This window comes from Rattus norvegicus, chromosome 10 (genome assembly GCF_021556685.1).
Source record: "Rattus norvegicus strain SHRSP/BbbUtx chromosome 10, alternate assembly SHRSP_T2T, whole genome shotgun sequence".
Taxonomy (NCBI): domain Eukaryota; kingdom Metazoa; phylum Chordata; class Mammalia; order Rodentia; family Muridae; genus Rattus; species Rattus norvegicus.
The window spans coordinates 84,509,085-84,531,426 of NC_141543.1; the positions used below are offsets into that span (position 1 = coordinate 84,509,085).

General features: G+C 41.7%; 1 pseudogene; it reads right to left on the minus strand.

The window, feature by feature from the left end:
* Positions 1 to 421: 421 nt before the first annotated feature.
* Positions 422 to 22,342, minus strand: part of LOC148003043 (ATP synthase peripheral stalk subunit F6, mitochondrial pseudogene) — a 35,262-nt pseudogene continuing 13,341 nt past the window's right edge.

Genomic DNA, 22,342 nt, shown 5'->3' on the forward strand with positions numbered 1-22,342 from the left:
ACGCAGCCATTAGGCTGAGCACCCACACAGAACACAGGCCCCTGCATCTCCCTCAGATACTGAATGCAGATGTGGTCCCTGCATACATTTTCTAATGGTTGTAAGGTTTTTTCAGGGCAGAAATTGAAGTGATTCGCACGGCCCTCAGGACCCCAGTATACATTTCTAGTCTCCTGTAACATTTCCCAAATGGCCACTCCATTTAGAGTCTCCAGAGTTCCACCTCCCGTCTGCAATATTGGGACCTGTATAAACAAATGTAGCTAGAGATAAATAGATACAGATAGGCAGGTGACATGTAGGTAGGTAGATAAAAGATACATAATCTATGACCATGCTTCCTGGTAGCCATGGTAACTTATTGATAGGGGCAATAGAACAATCTTTTTTTTTTTTTGAAAACTGTGAAGTCAATGTTTATTTGAATTTTTTAGATTAGTTGTACAACTAATTCATGACAAATTACCACATGGTTTATATGTTCCTCAGGACTGGGGTTTGTCAATGACTTCAAATTTGGGATCCTCAAATTTGAAGGTAGGAAACTTATCCATCTCTCCTTTACCATACATTGTTTAAGCTCTCTGTCCAGACCTTGGTGATACTCTGGGCCAGTATCAACAGGTCCTCCAGACACCTGTCGCTTTGCTTTGTACTCTCTTACCTTGTCCACGAAGAGTTTCTGTGCAGGATCAAGTTCCTTATTAAACGCCACAGCTGTAACACCAATGTTCCTCCTCAAATGCACAGAGACTGCTGACCGAAGGACAGAAAGAGTCTGAAGATCCTCTGAACAATTGTGGTTGAGTCTGTGGTACTTGCACTGAGTCCCAAGCTGCCAGAGTTACCGCCACTACCACTGTTCTCACAATAGAACAATCTTAAGCATGAAAATATTGGTCTTTGGCCCAAGTTTCTGACAATGTTCCTAATCATTTGAAACTTTCCAGGACCTTTTGTCCTAGTAGTCCGACACTTTGATGGGCTCCTGGAGCTTTAGAGTAAAGCTGTAGTCAGGACAACTGGTCATGTGGTTAGAAGACTGTATCCTACAGCCCCACCCCCATTCTTCATTTTCCTTTTTCTTTTACTTATTCAACAGCATTTTTGTTTGCTTGTTTTTTTATATTTTTAATTAATAATTACATCATGTTGGCTCTTCCCTTTCCTCTCTTCAGCCCCTCGCATGCCCCAACACTCTCAAATTGATACTTTTTCTTTGATTATTATTAATGTGTGTGTGTGTGTGTGTGTGTGTGTGTGTGTGTGTGTGTGTGTGTGTGTGTGTGTGTGTGTGTGTAGAAACACAAATACAACCTTCTAAGTCTATTTTCACTGTTTGTGTGTGTATAGTTTCAGGGCTGACCACTCTGTATTGGATAACCAATCAGAAAGTTCATGCCTAGGAAAGGCTGACTCTCCCTCTCTCTGTACTCATTAATTACCTGTGGTTCTTTGTCTAGGACCCTTCCCATTCATTGGCATCTAAGGGGTAGACAAGGGTTTAAGGCTGAATTGATCCCAATGGCCAATTAACAATTAGTCACATAATAATGATTCTGCTAATTTTGCCCATGCTATGAAACTTCTGTCAGAAACCCAGAAAGACTGGATCAGAAAAATTCCAAATAGAAAAATTCCAAGTAGCTGAAGATGTGAGGGATCCTGGAGGGTGGGCATGGGGGCTCCACCACCCCTCCTACCTTCCTTGGCTCACCCCTCTCATCCATCCTGCTTGTGTCCTCCCCTGTCCTTTGCAGTCAATGTGTAGTGTCCCCTGTGTCTGTGAGTCACATGAAAGTTATTTGAACCTCAAGAACAGGTCATAGGAGCTAAACAACTTCTATTCAAATCACAACATGGGGCTGGAACATATGTTTTACACATTATTACATTTAAACGAAACTTCATATTTCCTATATGATCTACAGTAGGCAGAAAATAGTCTCCTGGCCCCAGGTGAGGACATTATTAATGCACTGCCCTCTTTGTCTTCCTGTTGGACCATGATTTCTTTATGTCTTCCTCCAGCTTATAAATCTAATGCATATTCACCATAAAAAATTTATCAAAATGGGAAGTATAAAACAGAAAGCAAATAATAATAACAATAATAATAATAACAATAATAATAACAATAATAACAACAACAATAATAGTAACAATAGTAATAGTAATAATAACAATAATAGTCATAATAATAACAATAATAATAATAATAATAATAATAATAAAGTCAGAAGTCCTAGTTTCAACCAATCACTGTGCTCTGCATTCTTCACTTACTGACAGGCAGTTTGCTTACATATTTTAGTGATTACATAATCTTTCACCATACGAATGTGCCACAACTTATTTAACCACACTCCTCACAGTATGGAGGTTTAGGAGTTTTCCAAATTTACACCACAGTTAGTTAAGCTGCAAGGGAACACCTCGTGTTAAGCCAACAGCTTTCTGCATTTCAAATTATCTTCCTAGAATAAATTGTTATAAACGGAACTGCTGTGTCAAGCAACATGATTATTTTTAAAGAACTTGATACATTTGTCCAAACTGCTCCTTGGAAAAGTTTTTACCAAAAGGAGCCGTATTATTTATGAAAGCAGACAAAACACCCATGCCTGGTGACAACAGTTTGGAAGCAGGAGGGACTTCTGCTTTTCAGCTTTTGCTCAGGGCACATCCTCCTTCTGAAAGGCAGTGGTGCTCCCATAGTTGGTCATTTTCAGTATGATACTTTTTTTGTTTCTGAATACTTCTGGTCCAACAATCAAATGTTTCCCACAGATCCTGGGTAGGAGATGACTAAACTTTTAAAAGTTATCAGTCGTCTCACTCACGCCTTCTGTCTTAGTTAGGGTTTTATTGCTGTGAAGAGACACCATGACAGAGTCAGCTTGTCTAAAGAAAACATTTAACTGGGGCTGGTTACAGTTTTGGAGGTTCAGTCCGTTATCATCATGGTGGAAAGCAGGGCAGTGTCCAGACGGACATGGTGCTGGAGGAGCTGAGAGTTCTACATCTTGATCCAAAGGAAGCCAGGAGGAGATTGATTCCACACTGGGCAGAGCTTGAGCATAGGGGACCTCAAGGCACCGCCCCCACACTTCCTCCAACAAGGCCACACCTCCTAATAGGGTTCTCCCTGAGGGCCAAGCATTCAAACACGGAAGTCAATGGGGGCCAAACCAATTCAAGCCACCACATCTTCCAAGTGATCAAAAATCTGTATGTGCTTTATGTACCCAGACAGCTCCATAAACAGTCATCAAGGTTTACTGCTCTCTTGCTGCTGCTGGAGGACATTGATACTCAGGGAGATAGCTGCCAAGGTTCATAACCCAGGAGGCCCCAGCCGAGTCAGCAGCCACATCTTAGTGCTTTGCCTCTGTTCCCCAACTGCCCCTTCTTTGTCATACTCTAATATGTAATGGAGTTACCATTTGTTTCTAAATATACTCTTGTATCAGCTGAGTCCTTCCTGACTCTTGAAATCCAAGTGCTACCACTTGTATTCATTGTCCAGGGAAGACATAAGAATGTCCAGGGAAGAATGCCATAGGCTGGGTGTCTTAACCAGCAGAACACACTCCTTACTGTGACAGAGATCAAAAGTCCAACATCAAGGTACCAGTAGGATTGGTTTCTCCTGCGGTCTCTCTTGTGACCCAAGGATAACTTCTTTCTTAGTGTATCCATGCAACCCCAATGTGGCTTTCTTCCCCTACAAGGATGCTAATCTTGTGGAGTAGTGTCCCACCCTTTTAATCTTATTGACTATGAATTACCTCTTTAAGATCCTATCCCCCAGTACAGTCACAATCTAAAGATGAGGGATCCAGACTGTGACACTTGACTTCTTTTTTTTTTTTTTTTTTATTATCTTGAGTATTTCTTATATACATTTCAAGTGTTATTCCCTTTCCCGGTTTCCGGACAGACATCACCCTCCCCCCTCCCCTTCCTTGTGGGTGTTCCCCTCCCAAACCTCCCCCCATTGCCACCCTCCCCGCATAGTCTAGTTCACTGGGGGTTCAGTCTTAGCAGGACCCAGGGCTTCCCCTTCCACTGGTGCTCTTACTAGGATATTCATTGCTACCTATGGGGACAGAGTCCAGGGTCAGTCCATGTATAGTCTTTAGGTGACACTTGACTTCTAAAGGAACAGTTCAGTCTGCAAAGTCCCTCATCTTTCCTGACTGTGAGGCAGGAGCTTGGGGGTGGGGAAGTGATTAAAGAAACAGTCCTGTTTTCACTAAATTGATTCACTTTATTCAGTATGTCCCCTTTCCAATAGCTACTCTCTGTTCCACTTCTATTGGTGTAGAAATAAGAACCAACCATGTGTCTTCCCGGGTGCAATTATTCTCAGAAGCCTCAAGAGTGAATGCTACTGGATGCTACTAAAAGGTCTGAGGTCAGAAAGCACAGAAGAGGAGTCTGGATGAGCAATTCAAGACATTCTTTTTCTCAAGAGAGCAGTCTTAGCACAATTGACTCTGACTATCTATTCTCAACCACTTAGAGCCCCGAGGGCAGACCAAATGGTACATCATTGCTCATATTTTCAACACCATAAAAGAATGGGTACCACGGCCTCCATGCCTACCTCCCCATAGGCATCCAGATGAAACCTGTCTGAATGGCTCTGCTCACCCTTCTACCTCACATGGGGTACAGCCTAGAGCTCAGGCTTACTTGCTTTCAACTCACAGGGAGAATGCTGCAGGAAACTTGGAATATGGTTTTATACTTAAACAAGGTCTAGGTACCTAGGTCCTTCTCCTCTCTCTCTCTCCCTTTCCCTGCCTGGGCTCCTTGACCCTCTGGATATGGTGTCAGATATACTGTGCTCTAAGACCTGTAAGCAATAAACTGTCATTCCAGTTTGTGTCTCTCACATCACTAAAGGAGTTCCGTCTGTGTTCAAGATCCTAAGTTTAAAAAAAACACTGGGAAGGCAGTAGAAATACCTCCCTGGGGATTTTTCACTGACACAAACCCTGTGGTCCCAGGCCTAGTGTTTTCCTTCTTTTGTTCCTCTAGGAATGGCCCCTAGGCATTTAGCTTTCCCAGTTCCCTAAGCACAAACCCTGTACTAGGCTGTCATACAACTTCTACATCAGTCCCACTGGGAACTCAGTGGCATGGACAGGCTTCAGTTTAAGCAGTTCCACTTTGAGCCCAGTTGTAGCATCAGTAGGAGTTGTGCCTTCGTTATTCAAACAGATCCTAATGATGTTGATATCAGTAAAGGTGGCTGTTTAACAGCTTGGGGCTGGAATTATGAATCTGCTAAATAAAGAATGAGGTCACCATTGCTCTGGTGCTTGAGACGTGTCAGCAGGAACAAGCGACTAAGGAACATTAAGTACAAGAATCTGAGAAAAAGTTGAGCTTAGGAAGCTCCAGTCCTAGGTTCACATCCAATGACAGTCAATTATATGGCTCTGATTTGAAGCCGCTGTTTTTGACTTGGGAGTTGGGGGCTGACACTGGGGAGAAATAATTGTCCTGAGAGCAAGGAACTGGCAAGAAAGAGACAAATTAGGTGACTGCATCCTCTAAGTACTTGCCGAGGCCCAAAGAAAATGGATTTAAACACATTGCCATTGATGACTTACAAGAAAGAAATGTAACAGAAAACCAAAGTATAGAGTCAAGAAAGAGAAGAAGGAGGAGGAAGTGGAAGAGGAGAACAGGATGTGGAAGAACCTTCTGGCAGACACCAACCTTAGATTCTCAGTCCTAGTCCCATAACAACTGCATGTGTTTACTGATTACTCCCAACTATGTGCCGGGAGGCCTTCTAGACTGGAAACAGCCCAACGTCACTTAACACAAACTGTGATGCATCCAGTCCACAGAAGAATACTTGGCAATTAAAGGAGCCAGATAAGAATGTACAAACTTGGAGAGACTATAAAGGCATTGTGTTGACTAAAAGAAGTCCATTCCAGAAAACCGAATGGCTCCATTTATTCAAAAATTTCAGGAAGACGAAACTTTGGTGATAAGAATAGACCAGATGTTACCAGACATAGGACTGAGGAGAATGTGGAGAACTTAATAGAACTGGAGAGTATTTCCATTGTAGCAGTGGTCACACAAATCCACCATGAGGTGTCACGGTATTCACCTATAATCCTAGCTACTCTGGTGGCTGAGGCAGGAGGAGTCTCTTGAGCCTACAAGTTTGAGGCTACCCTAGGCGACATAGTGAGATCCCGTCTCAAAAATTGAAACCAACATACATATAATAAATATATAAAACTATACACTCTTAATAATATTAGGATGAATAAAATAAGTTTTCATTCATCATAAAAATTCAAATATATATATATATATATATATAAAATAAAATATGTGTGATGTGTTCCTCATTATGCTTCATTCAGTTTCTAGGTTACCCCAGAAATGTACCAGAAAAGGGTTGAGGTAGAGATAAGGCTTCCAAATAAGACTTCCAATTTCTCTCAAGCTGAAAAGCTCTATTCTCATCTGCCTTTCAAGATTAACTTTAGAAAATATTTCGCTTGTAAAATTGAGGCACTGATGTGGTGGAGCCCGGTACAATGAGCATCCACTGAGAGCTCACTGTCTGCCAGGCACTGTTCAAGACAGTCTGAATAAGCTTCACACCACTTAGTCCTTCGTATGATGTCATGAGATACGAATTATCTTTCTTGCAAACTGAGAAAAAGAAGACTGAGAGAAATCACTTAGCTTGCTTTTAATGGCCTAGATCATAGGCGAAACAGATATTTGGTTCAAGGCCTTGACTCTCAGATCTTCTCCTGCTGGGAGGGTAATTGACCCAGAACCCTGATGCTATACTCTGAGATCCACAATGATGTTCCCATAGTTACACGTTCTGTGGGCGGTTTCCACTCTGACTGCGTGTAGCAGGGATCCTAAGGCAGGCCTGTTTACAGCTGATGCAGGGCTCTGGATACTCCACCAGCATGACTCATTTTGGCATGACGCCCTTCCTTTTTTCCTTCTGCCCCTTCTTTCCTCTGATCCTTCTCTTCTTCTCTTCTTCCTCCTTTCTTGGAACTTCCCCCTCTCAGGGCCAGAACTTCACCACAGTCTGATGGCTCACTCAGTCCTCTCTGGTGCCCTTCTCATATTCTCCCATTGCTGTTTGCCCAGTTGAACTCTCATAGCTCCTACTTCTTGAAGGGCCCTCATTAACACATCTTACAGAAGAAATGAAGTACCCCCAAGTATAACACAAGAGAGTGTGATGGTTTGTATATTCTCGGTTCAGGGAGTGGCACTATTAGGAGGTGTGGCCTTGTTGGAGTAGGTGTGTCACTGTGGGTGTGGTCTTTAAGACCTTCATCCTAGCTGCCTGAGAGCCAGTCTTCTCCTATTGCCCTTCAGATGAAGATGTAGAACTCAGCATCTCCTACACCATGCCTGCCTGGATGCTGCCATGCTCACACTTTGATAATAATGGACTGAACCTCTGAACCTGTAAGCCAGTCCCAATTGAATGTTGTCCTTATGAGTGATGCTTTGGTCATGGCATCTGTTCACAGCAGTAAAACCCTAAGACAGAGCAATCCAAGTCTTGGAGATGGTATGGCAATGCCTAACATACGAGGTTATAGGAGTTAAGCTCCCTGACATGGGCAAATCACCACTGGATACCCTGGCTTGTAGTATGAATGTAGCAGTTTCTGAGTACATGTAATAAAATAAAGTTTTGATGACCAGTATAGAGACTAATAGTTTAAAAAGAACACAGGCAGGAGCAGTGAGCAGGTTTCCTACAGGCATCTAAGTGTCCAGAGGGCCACATCATTACCAAACCCTTCTTCCCTCCCCTACCAGATTTTTACACAAAGAATTTTCCAACTGACTTCCCAACTTGCCCCCATAGCTTCTGAAAGTCACTTCGTGGCTGAGGGGTGGGGGAAAAAAAACCCTCACTCTGACAGAATTACTCTCATAAAGTACTGTGAATTGAATGTTGACCTGAAGCTGACCAGGGGAATTTTTCAATACCACTTTTATATATAAAATTTGTAACCTTTCTCTTCTCGTAGAAACTAGGTAGTATTGATTGACTAGAAACTTCAGGAAACTGTGTTTGGGACTTAATAGGGGTGAGCCTGTGGTAATCGTGGATACCCTGCAGTTCAATTAAGAGTCTTAACCAAAAGGAGAAAATAAAATCAAAATCAATATCCCCAATGGCAAACAGAATAAGGAAGTCACAGCGATTTAGCAGAGTTTCCGGGAGTCACAAGCAACTCGGCTTCTTGCCATGGGGCTGTTTCTCCATCAATTGTCAGTAGAAATACAAAGAAGGAAGACATGGGGAGGAATAAATGGAAGGTGATTCCAGCAGAGAGACAAGAAATCCATCAGCAGGAAAAAGACCTGAGCTAAGAACTTAACCAAAAAGGGAAATAAATGTCTCCCGTGTAACACCCCTGCACCAAGTCTTCCCAGGCAACAGTGGGCAAGGATCTCTCTCTCTCTCTAGAATTTGTGGGAGAATTAGAAAATGTCAGATCTAGAAGAACCCAGAACTCTCTTATGAACTGCAAATAAAACTGAGGCTCAGAACAAGAATTTGGGGGGATAGGCTTGAGACCAGGTCTCACTTTACAGCCCATACTTAAATGGAACTCACTGTGTCCTTGGCTGAACTTTAATTCACGAGCCTCCTGAATGTTAGGATTACGGATGCGTTACTATGCCCAGCTTAAGTCCAAGAATCTGGTCAAATATATTAAAGAAACTGGTTGGTTGGAATACCTGCTCACACCGGTACAAGCTGGTACTCATCACCTTGTCTGCTCTCCCTCCCTCAAGCCTGCCACCGGGGGAAAACTCCAGGCTAACATATCAACATCCATCATCTCCAGGTTTCGGGTAACCTATCCCAGAGTACCCACCACTGGCTCAACTTTTGACCATATATGAGCAGAACCCCAGCTTCTAGCTGACACATGATCATCCCTCACCCTAAGATGACAAAATTCCCTTGCCTTAGCCCCAGGGGCTCTATTTCCTTGGGACTGGTGAACTCACCAGGCATCCGATAAACCTGCCTTTATCTGTTTTAATGTGTTCTAATCAGGGAAAAAATTGGTAGGGAAGGGACCATGGTCTTACTCAAGCCAAACAACCTTACTTCCTACAAGCTTCCTTGCATACTTGTGTAAGTTTTCCTGTAAGAAATTGGCTAAGATATCTCTCTCTCTCTCTCTCTCTCTCTCTCTCTCTCTCTCTCTCTCTCTCTCTCTCTCTCGTTAGATTTTTCAAGACAGGATATTTCTGTGTAGCCCTGGCTATCCTAGAACTAGCTCTGTAGACCAGGCTGCCCTTGAACTCAGAGATCTGCCTGCTTCTGCCTTCCTAGTGCTAGAACTAAAGACCTGTGTCATCATGCCAGCTTAGGAGCTCTGTTTTCAACTTTAAGTTTCCCAAAGTGCAGGAGCCCAGTAGTTCATCCATTTTTATTTCCACAACATAATAGGGATTATAGCATTCTGGAAATTCTCTTAGCAATGCCTGGAAGAAGCTATGATACACGGGAAAAGAAGAGATGTGTTTGGTATTGAGAGACCTTCCATTCGTAAGGTTGACCCAAAAACTTAGGTGCAGTCCATTCATAGTTGTCCCTGAATCAACTTTGGCACTGTTCCATTGGACCTGACCTGATGAAGCATAACTAAAATGCTAAAGAAGGAGCTCCCCTCACACATGTTCTGTTCTGGTTACACAGAGACAGGAGACTCTCTGAGTTGATCTTTGGTTGGCCAGAAAAAGCTCACTTTTCAGAGTAAAAACTGTCCCACCCATGACCTCCTTCGCCACAGTCCTATCCCTGGAGTGTTTGGAGTACCTGACACGCATCACACAGCTCAGCACTAACAGGGAGGTGCTCGGGAACTGCCTTTGGATGGATACAAAAACAAACGAACGAACGAGCCAACACAGGAATACAGTGACTTCAAAGACCAGGCTTCCTCATGCTATGCTAGGGCAGAAGCTGGAACTTCTTTTGACTGCTGTAAAAGACAATTATACTTGTAACTACAAAAAGAAAGGCAGAAGGAGAGTAGACTTCAGAACTGGGTAAATCTATGTCTGAAATACAGTTTCTTAAAAAAAAAAAATCAAGCATCATACTTCTGTTAACACATTTACCCTCTCCTGACTCCAATAAATTCTTAGGAAATGGAAACAATGGCATGTGCCTTACATAATTCCTCTTGTATTTGATATGTGCGATGGTTAGCATTATTTGTCAGAACCTAAAATCACCATGGAAGAGAGTCACAACAAGGGATCGTCTGCATTGGCTTAGTCTATAGGTATGTCTGTGAGAGACTGTCTTAAGTTAACTGTTGTCCAAAGACCTAATTCACTGTGGGTGGTGCCATTCCCTAGGCGGAGTTTCCTAGATTGTGTAAGGGTTGAGAAATCATACTGAACACAAGCAAGGGAGAATACATGCATCTATTTCTCTCTGTGCTTGACTGTAGATGTAATTTGAAATTCCTGCCATCATTTACTCACAAAGATAGACTGTAACTTGGAATTATAAGACAAATAAACCGTTCCTTCCCTATATTGAGTTTTGTTGTGGTATTTTATCACAGCAACATAAATAAAACTAGGATATAATGTTAGCATATGTTTAATTTAATCAGGGAAATAATATACTTCAAACCATTTAATTCAATGAAATTTTCTTGGAGAGACAAGTCAGTGAGCTTTCCAGGAACAATGTGATCTGGTTTGATCATCAAACTCATAATAATGTCTAAAAAGACAACAAAAAGCAAAAATAGGAATTTAATAATACAGTTGAAGTAGTTCACAGCACATGTAACTCCTTCTCTCTAACTGTGTGGCCTAAGGTTATGTACCAACTTTCTTGAGCTAAGAGACATCCATTTTGCTAGTGAAAATTTTATTTTATGGTTGTGTCTGTGGAGATGTCTTTAGAAAATATTATTATTTGAATTAAAGAGATAAGTAAAGATGATCACGCTCATCAACACAGATGATCATCCAATACTCTGAGGACAGAAACAAAGCAGGTAAGTGGGGGAAATGTGAGTCTGCTCTTGGAGCTAAGGCATCCATCTTCTCCTTCCCTTAAACTGTTAGCATTTATGGTTCTTGTGCCTTTAGACTTAGTTTGAGGCTTAAATATCTAGACTCCAGCCCTCAGGACTTTATATTCAGTCTGATACCTATGACCTTGATGCCCCTAGTTCTAGGAGCTTGAGATTTGGGCTGGAAACTGTAACAATAAATTTTCCGTCCTGCAGATTGATGATGGAAGATCACTAGTGTTTTTGGCCTTTGAGTCCATGTGAACCAATGCTACATGACACGCGTCTTCCTGTTTATCTATATTACCTATGTATTTATTGGTTCTGTTTCTCTTTTTTTTTTTTTTTTTTCCGGAGCTGGGGACCGAACCCAGGGCCTTGCGCTTGCTAGGCAAGCGCTCTACCACTGAGCTAAATCCCCAACCCCGGTTCTGTTTCTCTTAAGAACAGTAACTAATACGCCAACATTCAGTGAAGCCTGCTGCACATTTCTAACACCAAATTCAGATTTGGATCAGACTATGGAGAAAACTATTTCAAATCTACTTCAATAGCACCTAAAAGGAAACATAATGGTTCAAACACTCTCAACTTCTTCAGTGTTAAAAAAAATGTGCTCAGAAAACTTAAGTCCCAAGGAAATTTATGTTAGGGGAAAATTTAGACTTTGAATTGTTAATGGAATAGCATTTTGAATCAATTAAATTTAGATCTTAAAACAGATAGAAATATGTAATTGAGTTTAGATTATATACAAAATACTAGAAATTATAAGTCTTGAATAAATATTAGTTTACATTTCCATCTTTAAGAGACTATTTATAGATTGTGTCTCTTAAATGGCTTGTTCTCTAACCTCCAGCTATTTTGAATAAATTTAAAAACAAGGGAGGGAATTGGACAATTTCCACAACAAAAAGTATTATTTGTTCCACTTGGCTGCATACATCCGACAAATGGAAGCTCACAGTAGTTGCCTATCAATTTCCAGTGCCACCACACTTTCTGAAAGCCTCTTTGAAACCCAGATGGCTCCCTAATACTGAGCTGGTGTCTACCTTTCTGGTTCATATAAACAAGAAAAATGCTTAGTGAACTAAAAGCAAAGAGAGACATGAAAATAGAAACATTCGTTTCGTTTTGGTTTTCGTTTTTTACAATTCCATACATCCACACAATGAATTATGATCCTATTCTGTCTCCCATGATCCTCTTACCCCCTTCTACTGACCCCTTCTTCATGATTAATCCCCCTCTTACTTTCATGTCTGTGTGTGTGTGTGTGTGTGTGTGTGTGAGAGAGAGAGAGAGAGAGAGAGAGAGAGAGAGAGAGACCTATTGAGTTTAGTGGAGCTGTTTATATGGCCATAAGTAGAAGGTTATTTAATGGAATGTGAGCAACTTGTAGTGGCTACACCATGTGGGGGGGATGCTTCCTTCTGCCTTGACAGCTATTAAATACCAATAGCACTCAAGAGATGGCTAGGGCTACATAATCCCCCTTATCGATAATAATAATGATACTACACCTGATCATAACCCCAAAATGACAGACTGAAACCACAGCCAAAATAGGTGTTTTTTTTTTCCTTAAGTTCATTTCTCTCAACTATTTGTCACAGCACCAGGGAGTTGACTATCACAAATGCCCTTGAATGTCACTAGTGAGGGGTAGAACCTAGGAAATGAGGGAGACTTCTAACAACAGCTTTGAGTTCCTAAGTGACAGGGAATGTTAGAGTATTTTCTTTCCTGTCCTGCTGCTGTGGCGTTGTTCTGAAGGCTGTCTCCAGGCCAAGTTATTCCTTCTCACAGCCACGTTCCCTCTACTCTAGATTTGTCTAGTGTACAAATGCTCATTAATTAGGCACTTCCTATAAGCCAGAAACTCTGCTAGACACTAGCGAAATCCAAGAAACGGTTACTGAAGACAGCTGCCCCTTCTCTGAGTTCAATCCCCAAGAAACAACGCTACAATAAAATCTGAGAAAATTTGGGGCTTGATGAATACTCGTAATTTCAGCTCTGGGACGTGGAAACAGGTGGATTCCTGGAGCTCACTGGACAAAGAATGTAGTCTACTTGATAAGTCCCAGGCCTTGGAAAGACCTTGTCTCATAAGTCAAGGAAGAGAGCATCAGGAGCACAACCAGAAGTTGTCTTCTGACCTCTATGAGCATGTAGATATACTTGTGTATATGCCTACATACACACCTATACAACCTACATACAAACCACACACACACACACACACACACACACACACACACCTCCCTGCTATACATATACATTCCTGTACACACATATATACATACACAGATGAGTAAATAATTGACTGGAGAGAAGTTTTAGGGTGTAGCTAACTATAAATTATATGTGGGGCTTCCTTGTAATATACTTTGAGTCCGCCATGCTCCTCGGTAGCCCTAATAAAATTCGTTGCTTCACCAAGCTGATGTTGGATTGAATCCTTTCTTTGGTCCATCTGTGCCCTATCTTGGGTAAACAGGTGTTTCCTTATACCTCCCCAGAGAAAAAAGACACAATACAAGGAGGAAATGAGGAAGAAATTAAGAGGGCACCAGGGGTTGGGGATTTAGCTCAGTGGTAGAGCGCCTGCTTAGCAAGCGCAAGGCCCTGGGTTCGGTCCCCAGCTCCGGAAAAAAAAAAAAAAAAAAAAAGAGGGCACCAAAGTGTCTCCAGGATGACGAAAACACTCATGGAACTAGATAGTGCCTAGCTCCTTTCCCCCTCCCACGGAAAAGAGTCACCGAATTCAGATAAAGTTTCTCCTGCTTGCATCTCAGGAAAGCTGGATTTAAATATAAAAGGAGTAGCGAATATGATTGGCCCTTTTGAGCTGCATCATCAGTTCTCTGTTTCTGACATTTATTGTGACTGTCATCGTTCCCTCCTTTCATGCCGTTGGTCATTTCCATGAGATTTCTCAGTGGATCCAGGTGCTGAAATCACTAGCATGCTTTTAAGTCCCCTTGCCCTTTTCTTCGTCCTTTCTTCTCCCCTGCCACTCAGAACAGCACTCTATTGCCAAAGCACTTATTAAAGGACAAGTTACTATTTCCTTTTTAGTCAGCCACTCATAAGTCCAGAGTACGGAAGTAAACACACGAGAAGCAACACCATTCCAGAGCATGCTCTGCTTAAGAAGTGGGCTTCTGCTGGGCTGCAAATTGCACGCCACTCCTTCCAGAACAGCAGATGTCCCTGAGTCACCAGGGCTCACTGTTGGTAGTGTCTAACATCCAGCTTTAAAAATCCAGCTTTAGACAGCTGACCACATATGCGCCTCTGAAACTATGACAACGGGGAGTCCTGTTACCTCTGTGTCCCAATTAAAAGTGGTCTGTTGGCTGTAATTGGATACTTGGTCTCCAAAACTAATACATCAAAGCAACCACATAAGCCTCAAATGTCACCATCATACAAATTGACATTTCCCACACAAGCAACTAATGAATGGTCAAGAGCAAAAAGCATGTGCAATTGAGGTCACAGAGAATAACTGGTTAATGCCACTTTTGGACACTTCTCTCCGTGTCCCATCCACATAAGATTTGAGAACTGATTGAATGCTGGAGTTGAAGGAGGAAAAATGCTAGCAAGAGGACACTAAGTATCCAAGAGGATAGCGGGTTCTTAGGGCTGGGGATGTGACTCAGTCGTTGAGTGTTTGTCCGGCACACAGAGGCCTTAGGTTCAATCCCTAGTTTGCCCTCCTGCCAGGAAAGTGATTTAAACATTGGAAATTTATTAAAATTTTAAAAATAAAAACCTAGAAGAACTTTTAGCCGAAATAAGAAGGAAATACTGAGATTTTTCATGGAAATAAATGTACAAGGCCAGAAATTCATTCAAGGCACCTTGGCCTGGGTAGCCGGGTGCCAGGCATTTGACAGGTCACATAATATTTGGGTTTCCTGTCTGGTTAAAAGGTAGTAGTTGATTAGCAATACTAAACTCTACTTTTAGATTTGTTCTGTCTCTGGTTTTTTGGTTTTTTGGTTTTTTGGTTTTGTTGTTGTTGCTGATGTTGGTTTTGGTTTTGGTTTTTCAAGACCAGATTTCTCTGTAAAGAATGTACTAGAATGATGTCTTTTGTTGTTTTTATTGGTTTGTTTGTTTGTTTGTTTGTTTAATATATATGAGTGCTCTCTCTGTCTTAGTTAGAGTCCTACTGCTGTGAACAGATACCATGACCATGGCAAGTCTTATAAAGGACAGCATTTCATTGGGACTAGCTTATAGGTTCAGAAGTTTAGTCCACTAGCATCAAGGTGGGAGCATGGCAGCATCCAGGCAAGCATGATGCAGGCAGAGCTGAGAGTTCTGCACCTTCATCTGAAGGTTGCCAGTGAAAGACTGACTTTCAGACAGCTAGGATAAAGGTGTTAAGCACAGGCCCACAGTGATACACCTACTCCAACAAGGCCACACCTCCTAATAGTACCACTCCCTGGACCAAGCATATACAAGCCATCACACTCTCTATCTGCATGTACACCTGTATGGTCCAGAGAAGGGCATCAGATCCCATTACAGATGGTTGTGAGTCACCTGTGGTTGCTAGGGATTGAACTCAGAACCTCTGAAAGAGCAGCCAGTGCTCTTAACCACTGAGCCATCTCTCCATTCCCTGTCTTTTGTCTTTAAACAGAAAAAAATACAAAGCAACTCCTCTTTTAGTTTCTTTGCTGTTAAGTATGAAGTGGCCCATAAACAAATGTTTAAAAGACACAACCGGCTGGATCCTGTGGTTCTTTTCTTAGTGTGAAAAATCCTTAGAAATACAGAGAGGAATATAACAGCAAACCACTGAACTGAGAACGGGACCCCTGTTGGAAGAATTAGAGAAAGGATTGAAGGAGTTGAAGTGGCTTGCAACCCCATAAGAACAATAATGCCAACCAACCAGAGCTCCCAAGGACTAAATCATTACCCAAAGACTATACATGGACAGACCCATGGCTCCAGCTGCATATATATCAGAGGATGGCCTTGTTGGGCACCAAAGGAAGGAGAAGCCCTTGGTCCTGTCAAGGCTGAACCCCCAAGTGTAGGGGACTATCAAGGTGAGATGGCAGGAAGGGGGATGGTTGGGAGGGGAACACCCTTATAGAAGAAGGGGAAGAGGGATGGGACAGGGGGCTTATGTCCAGGAAACCAGGAAAGGAAATAACATTTGAAATTGAAATGTAAATAAAAAATACCCAATTAAAAAAAGAAAGAAAAGAAAAATCCTTAGGTAATGGTAATCATTCTGTCCCTCTGATGATGCTTGTTAATATATTATATAATATTTAATAATGGAAAGGGGATTTCCCAGAGAATTGAGATGTATCCAAACAGATTTCCTTGTTTACTATGTCACAGGAAAGTATTTATAAGGAAGAGCAAGCCCAGATCCTAATGGTTTAATCAAAATAGAAAAGAGGTAGTTGAAAAAGACAGGAAAAAGTAATTTAAAATGTGGTGGGTGACAGTTCATCATGCCACACATGTGGAAGCTGAAGCTTGTGCAGTTCCCTTGAGCTAATGGTCAAATGCTATCCAAATTCTAGGTGAAAAGAATGAACAGTAAAATGGCACATTCACTGGCTCCAACCTGCTGGAAGGGAACTGTGATGGTTAGCATATAATTGTCAACAATCACCTGGGAGATGGGCCGCTGCAATGTCTGTGGGGAGTTATCCTAATTACATTAATTGATGTGTGGGCACCGCTCACTGTGGGTGGCACCACTCCCTTGGCTTGGGATCCTGGACTGAATGAAAAGGATAATGCAAACTGAGCTTTGCGCATACTATTCCATCTCTCTCTGCTTTTGATATAACATGATCAGATTTTTCAAGTTGTTGCTGTCATGTCTTCTCTTCTATGGTGGCCTACAACCTAGAAAGGTAAGTCAAATGAGCCCTTTCTCCCATTAAGTTGCTTTTGCCACAGGGACAAGAAAAGAAACTAAAACAGGAACCTTCTCAGTAGTTCTACCTAGCAAGCTTACTTTCATCTTACTAGACTTTATGTCATGTGGTCAGATTATCTGTGAAGAACTTCTGGAATATTTAGTGGCTACATCATGATCACTTCTCTGGCCTTCTGTTGATAATAAAGAAGAGAAGCTATCTTCATCCCCCTTCCATCCACACAGGTCTGGTATTTTTGTATTAACCAATAGGCAGCCTTCCATCTAGACTTTCAAAAAACAATTCATGCACGATCTATCGTTAGAACAAAGAAACTCAAGTCAAAAGGTCTGAGATCCAACTGTGGCTCAGCCACTTGCTCTAGGGCCCCCAGCAGCTAAGTCTTCTATTTTTGCTTCTAATAAACAAAATGAAAGAACGTAAAGCAATTGTTAGAGAACTTTATTTTAGAATCTAGTAGCTACCTGAGCTGTATTATGCTTTGCTCCTGTACCTGTGCCTGTGCCTGTGCCTGTGCCTGTGCCTGTGCCTGTGCCTGTGCCTGTGCCTGTGCCTGTGCCTGTGCCTGTGCCTGTGCCTGTGCCTGTGCCTGAGCCTCAGGCTGGGCCTGGGCCTGGGCCTGGGCCTGGGCTCCACTCTGTGTTCCTAGTAGACAGGAAAGGTTGCTAGAGTGATTACTTCAGGAATCTTGTTAACACGTCAAATAAAAAGTAAAAAATAAAAATAAATAAAAAAATGCCTTCCTTCTCTCCCTGTAAAGAAAGAGTGAAAAGCAATGGTACTTCTGAGTTAATGTGCATGTTCCAATTCAGCAAGGTCCCTGAGCTATTCATGATATACCTACCTGTGTGTTCCCAAAGTGAGAGGGTCGCCCATAAGAGTCTAAAGTGTCATGATCTATCAAAGGTGAGACCCCCCAGCAGTTGTCTCCAGGCAGTAGGAATGTCTGCAACCACAACTGCATCCAAACTGTCGGGGAAACTCTGGGAATAAAAGAAACACAGCACACAGGGTGGGAGAAGGGTAAGAAAATTTAGGATGAGGAGGCCTCACTCAGATGATACTGTGAGAGCCGCAGTGCTTCACTTTGTAAGTTTAGACAACCAAAGTAGGATGGGCTTTCTCCTGTTCTCTACCCATTAATTCCATCCTTACTTAGCTAACCCCACTGGGAAAAGGTTTGTACTGTCACAGGTACAATAGAGACAAATTATCCCTTACAGCTGGGACCAGTTCCACTAGTAACATTATTGTGACAAAGCCTGTGGAACTGAGAAATTTCACCCTCTGCCTCTCCACCAACCCATCCTTCCAGGTCTTAAATTTACTGGTGAATAGAGACTTTCCATAGCTGCCTCCAGTTGGCTAATAAATTGGGCTTTGAAATGCATCTATGACTCTATATCATCCGTTAAATTCTCCTGATATATTAATAGAGATGCTTGGAATCTGTTGGAAAAGATTCACAAGAGACTGCTGCAGATAGATGAATAAAATGTGCCCCTTTCCCATGTAAATCCCACAGGATAGGAGTGGATCTGCTCGGGAATCTGAGAGACCACTGAAGTTTCTGGAAAGAAAAGAGTGAGATGTCAGAGACCAATAGGGGCATATCAGAGAAGGAGAAACAAGAAAACTTCATCAGGATTCAAAAAGATTCACACGAGTTAAAAGGATGCAGAGTTCATATATTTCACACAAACACACACACACACACACACACACACACACACAAACACACACACATACTCAGCCATAAAATTTTCAGGAAAATACATGAGAAAATAAGATTGGTACAAAAACCAAAGAGGTTTTCATGTGTATGTATGTATTTGATGGATCAGATTTTGATACCATAATTTAATGGTTAATCCTTGAAGATTCTAGAGTTTCCAGCCTGACACTAATTAATAAGTTACCATGTCTAATAACTTTGGTTATAAGATATTTATTAAAGAGATAACTTATCTAATTATTTCTTAAAATGCTTGTATTTATAACAAGGAGTCCATATCCTCTGCATATTAACTACTTTATGCACAAACAATAATTCATAATCCATTTGATGAGCACTTAGAATGATAATAGTGATATTGTTTCCAGTTGCCATAAAAACCTATAGTCGGTTGGTTTTTGTTTCGGTTTTCTTTGAGACAGGGTCGCACCATGTAACAATGGCTAGCCTAGAATTTGCTACACAGACCAGGCTGGCCAAGAATTCACAGACATCTGCCTTTCCCTGTTTCCAGAATTCTGGTATTAAAATCATGTACCATCGGCTGGAGAGATGGCTCAGTAGTTAAGAATACTAACTGCTCTTCCAGAGGTCCTGAGTTCAATTCCCAGCAAGCACATGGTGGCTCACAACCATCTGTAATGGGATCTGATGCCCTCTTCTGGTGTGTCTGCTGACAGTGACAGTGTATTCATATACATAAATAAATCTTTAAAAAAAAGTACCACCACATGCAGGGAACATGAGAGTTTTACCTCTAATACCAACCACGTTCTTTAAAGTCTCTAAAATCTCTGAAGTACAAGGAGAAAGATGAATTATAAGCTTGGAATTTTTTAATTAAATCACAGATAAAGGGCATAATCCTTGAATATGTAAAGAGCATAATCAATAAGAAAAAAACAGGAGTCTAACACAGCAAGCCAAAAATGGTCACTCCTGACTACAGGACTTATTTGACAATGCAAACTAATAGCAAACATGAGAACTCTCAAACACAAACATCTTAGAAGTTAGCAAGGCAGAGACTCAGAAGCAGATTGTTTTCCTACCCTGGACACAAATCTGGCTTCAGAAATTCAATTTATATACACTGTCATTTTATAGAAAACATTCCCTCACATCCCCCTGCTCCAAATCACACATACAAATATACATCTCAATTGTTAAGTACTTACTGTGTAAGCCTGAGAACCTGAGTTCCGATTCCCAACACTCACATAAAAAGCTGAGTGTTGTATCACTGTATATCAAGGCCATCTAGTCTTGATGAACTGGTGAGCTCTAGGTTCAGGGAGAGACCCTGTGTCAGAAATAAGATAGAGAACCATAGGGGCTGGGGATTTAGCTCAGTGGTAGAGCACTTACCTAGGAAGCGCAAGGCCCTGGGTTCGGTCCCCAGCTCCGAAAAAAAGAACCAAAAAAAAAAAAAAAAGATAGAGAACCATAAAGGAAGAACCCAACTCTGACCTCTGGTCTACACACTCAAACATATGTGTGCACATGTATACACACAGACATGTGCACAGATACCAACACAGATGTGCATATCACACATACACACACACACACACACACACACACACACACATCAATACATACACAGGAAAATTGTGGTAGGACATTAAGTTCTTATTTGGTCAGGTTTTAAGAAGGTCAGAAATGCTTGCCAAGTTGCCCAGGAATATTTAAACTCCTATCACTAGAGAACCTGTTTGTTTGGCTTAGAGACTTCCCAAGACAAAGCAAATCAATCTGTAAGAAATAATCCTGAAAGTCTGTACTTGGTTGTAATCTTTGTGTGTGTGTGTGTGTGTGTGTGTGTGTGTGTGTGTGTGTGTGTGTGTGTGTATCTGTTTGTCCATAGATAGATAGATAGATAGATAGATAGATAGATAGATAGATAGATAGATAGATAGATAGATAAGATAGATAGACAGGTAGGTAGATAATTATATACATATATAATACGATATATAAATCACAATAGCCATCTCTTAGCCTCATACTAAGTTTTGCCACTTACAAGATACTATGACAAGATCTGTTAATCTTGTCAATAACTCTTAAAAAGGAATGTGAATCAGATTTTATAGGTGCATCTTCCATTAGTCAAGTTCAGGTTTTTAAATCCAAAACCTAAACTTTGTTCCAAAGCCCCAGGCTGCATGTAAGACAGTCTGGAAAGTCCTTTCTTAAGACAGCATTCTGGCAGGTGACAGGGAGGAAGAGAATGGGGACATCGAGGCAAGAGAGTGTGGCAATAAAATGAAATGGCAAATAAATAATAGAAAAGCCACACGGCTACAGGAGTAGTCGAGTAAACTAAAGACAGTTTAAGTTTAGAAATTACATTTAACATGTTTTTAATTTTAATGCATTTAATTTAAAAGGTAAGAAATATTGAGATAACTCCACACACTCAGTACAGCCAAGATCCACTGCATCAACACCAAGAAGCGCTGGCAAGGATATAGCGTGTTGGGAACTCTCACTTCCTGCTGCTGCAAATGGCAAATGCAAAGTCACTTTGGAAAACAGGCAGATTCTTTTTTTTTTTTTTTTTGATTTTTTTTTTTATTAACTTGAGTATTTCTTATATACATTTCGAGTGTTATTCCCTTTCCCGGTATCCGGGCAAACATCCCCCTCCCCCCTCCCCTTCCTTATGGGTGTTCCCCTCCCAACCCTCCCCCCATTGCCGCCCTCCCCCCAACAGTCTAGTTCACTGGGGGTTCAGTCTTAGCAGGACCCAGGGCTTCCCCTTCCACTGGTGCTCTTACTAGGATATTCATTGCTACCTATGGGGTCAGAGTCCAGGGTCAGTCCATGTATAGTATTTAGGTAGTGGCTTAGTCCCTGGAAGCTCTGGTTGCTTGGCATTGTTGTACATATGGGGTCTCGAGCCCCTTCAAGCTCTTCCAGTTCTTTCTCTGATTCCTTCAACGGGGGTTCTATTCTCAGTTCAGTGGTATGCTGCTGGTATTCGCCTCTGTATTTGCTGTATTCTGGCTGTGTCTCTCAGGAGAGATCTACATCCGGCTCCTGTCGGTCTGCACTTCTTTGCTTCATCCATCTTGTCTAATTGGGTGGCTGTATATGTATGGGCCACATGTGGGGCAGGCTCTGAATGGGTGTTCCTTCAGTCTCTGTTTTAATCTTTGCCTCTCTCTTCCCTGCCAAGGGTATTCTTGTTCCCCTTTTAAAGAAGGAGTGAAGCATTCACGTTTTGATCATCTGTCTTGAGTTTCATTTGTTCTAGGCATCTAGGGTAATTCAAGCATTTGGGCTAATAGCCACTTATCAATGAGTGCATACCATGTATGTCTTTCTGTGATTGGGTTAGCTCACTCAGGATGATATTTTCCAGTTCCAACCATTTGCCTACGAATTTCATAAAGCCGTTGTTTTTGATAGCTGAGTAATATTCCATTGTGTAGATGTACCACATTTTCTGTATCCATTCCTCTGTTGAAGGGCATCTGGGTTCTTTGCAGCTTCTGGCTATTATATATAAGGCTGCAATGAACATAGTGGAGCACGTGTCTTTTTTATATGTTGGGGCA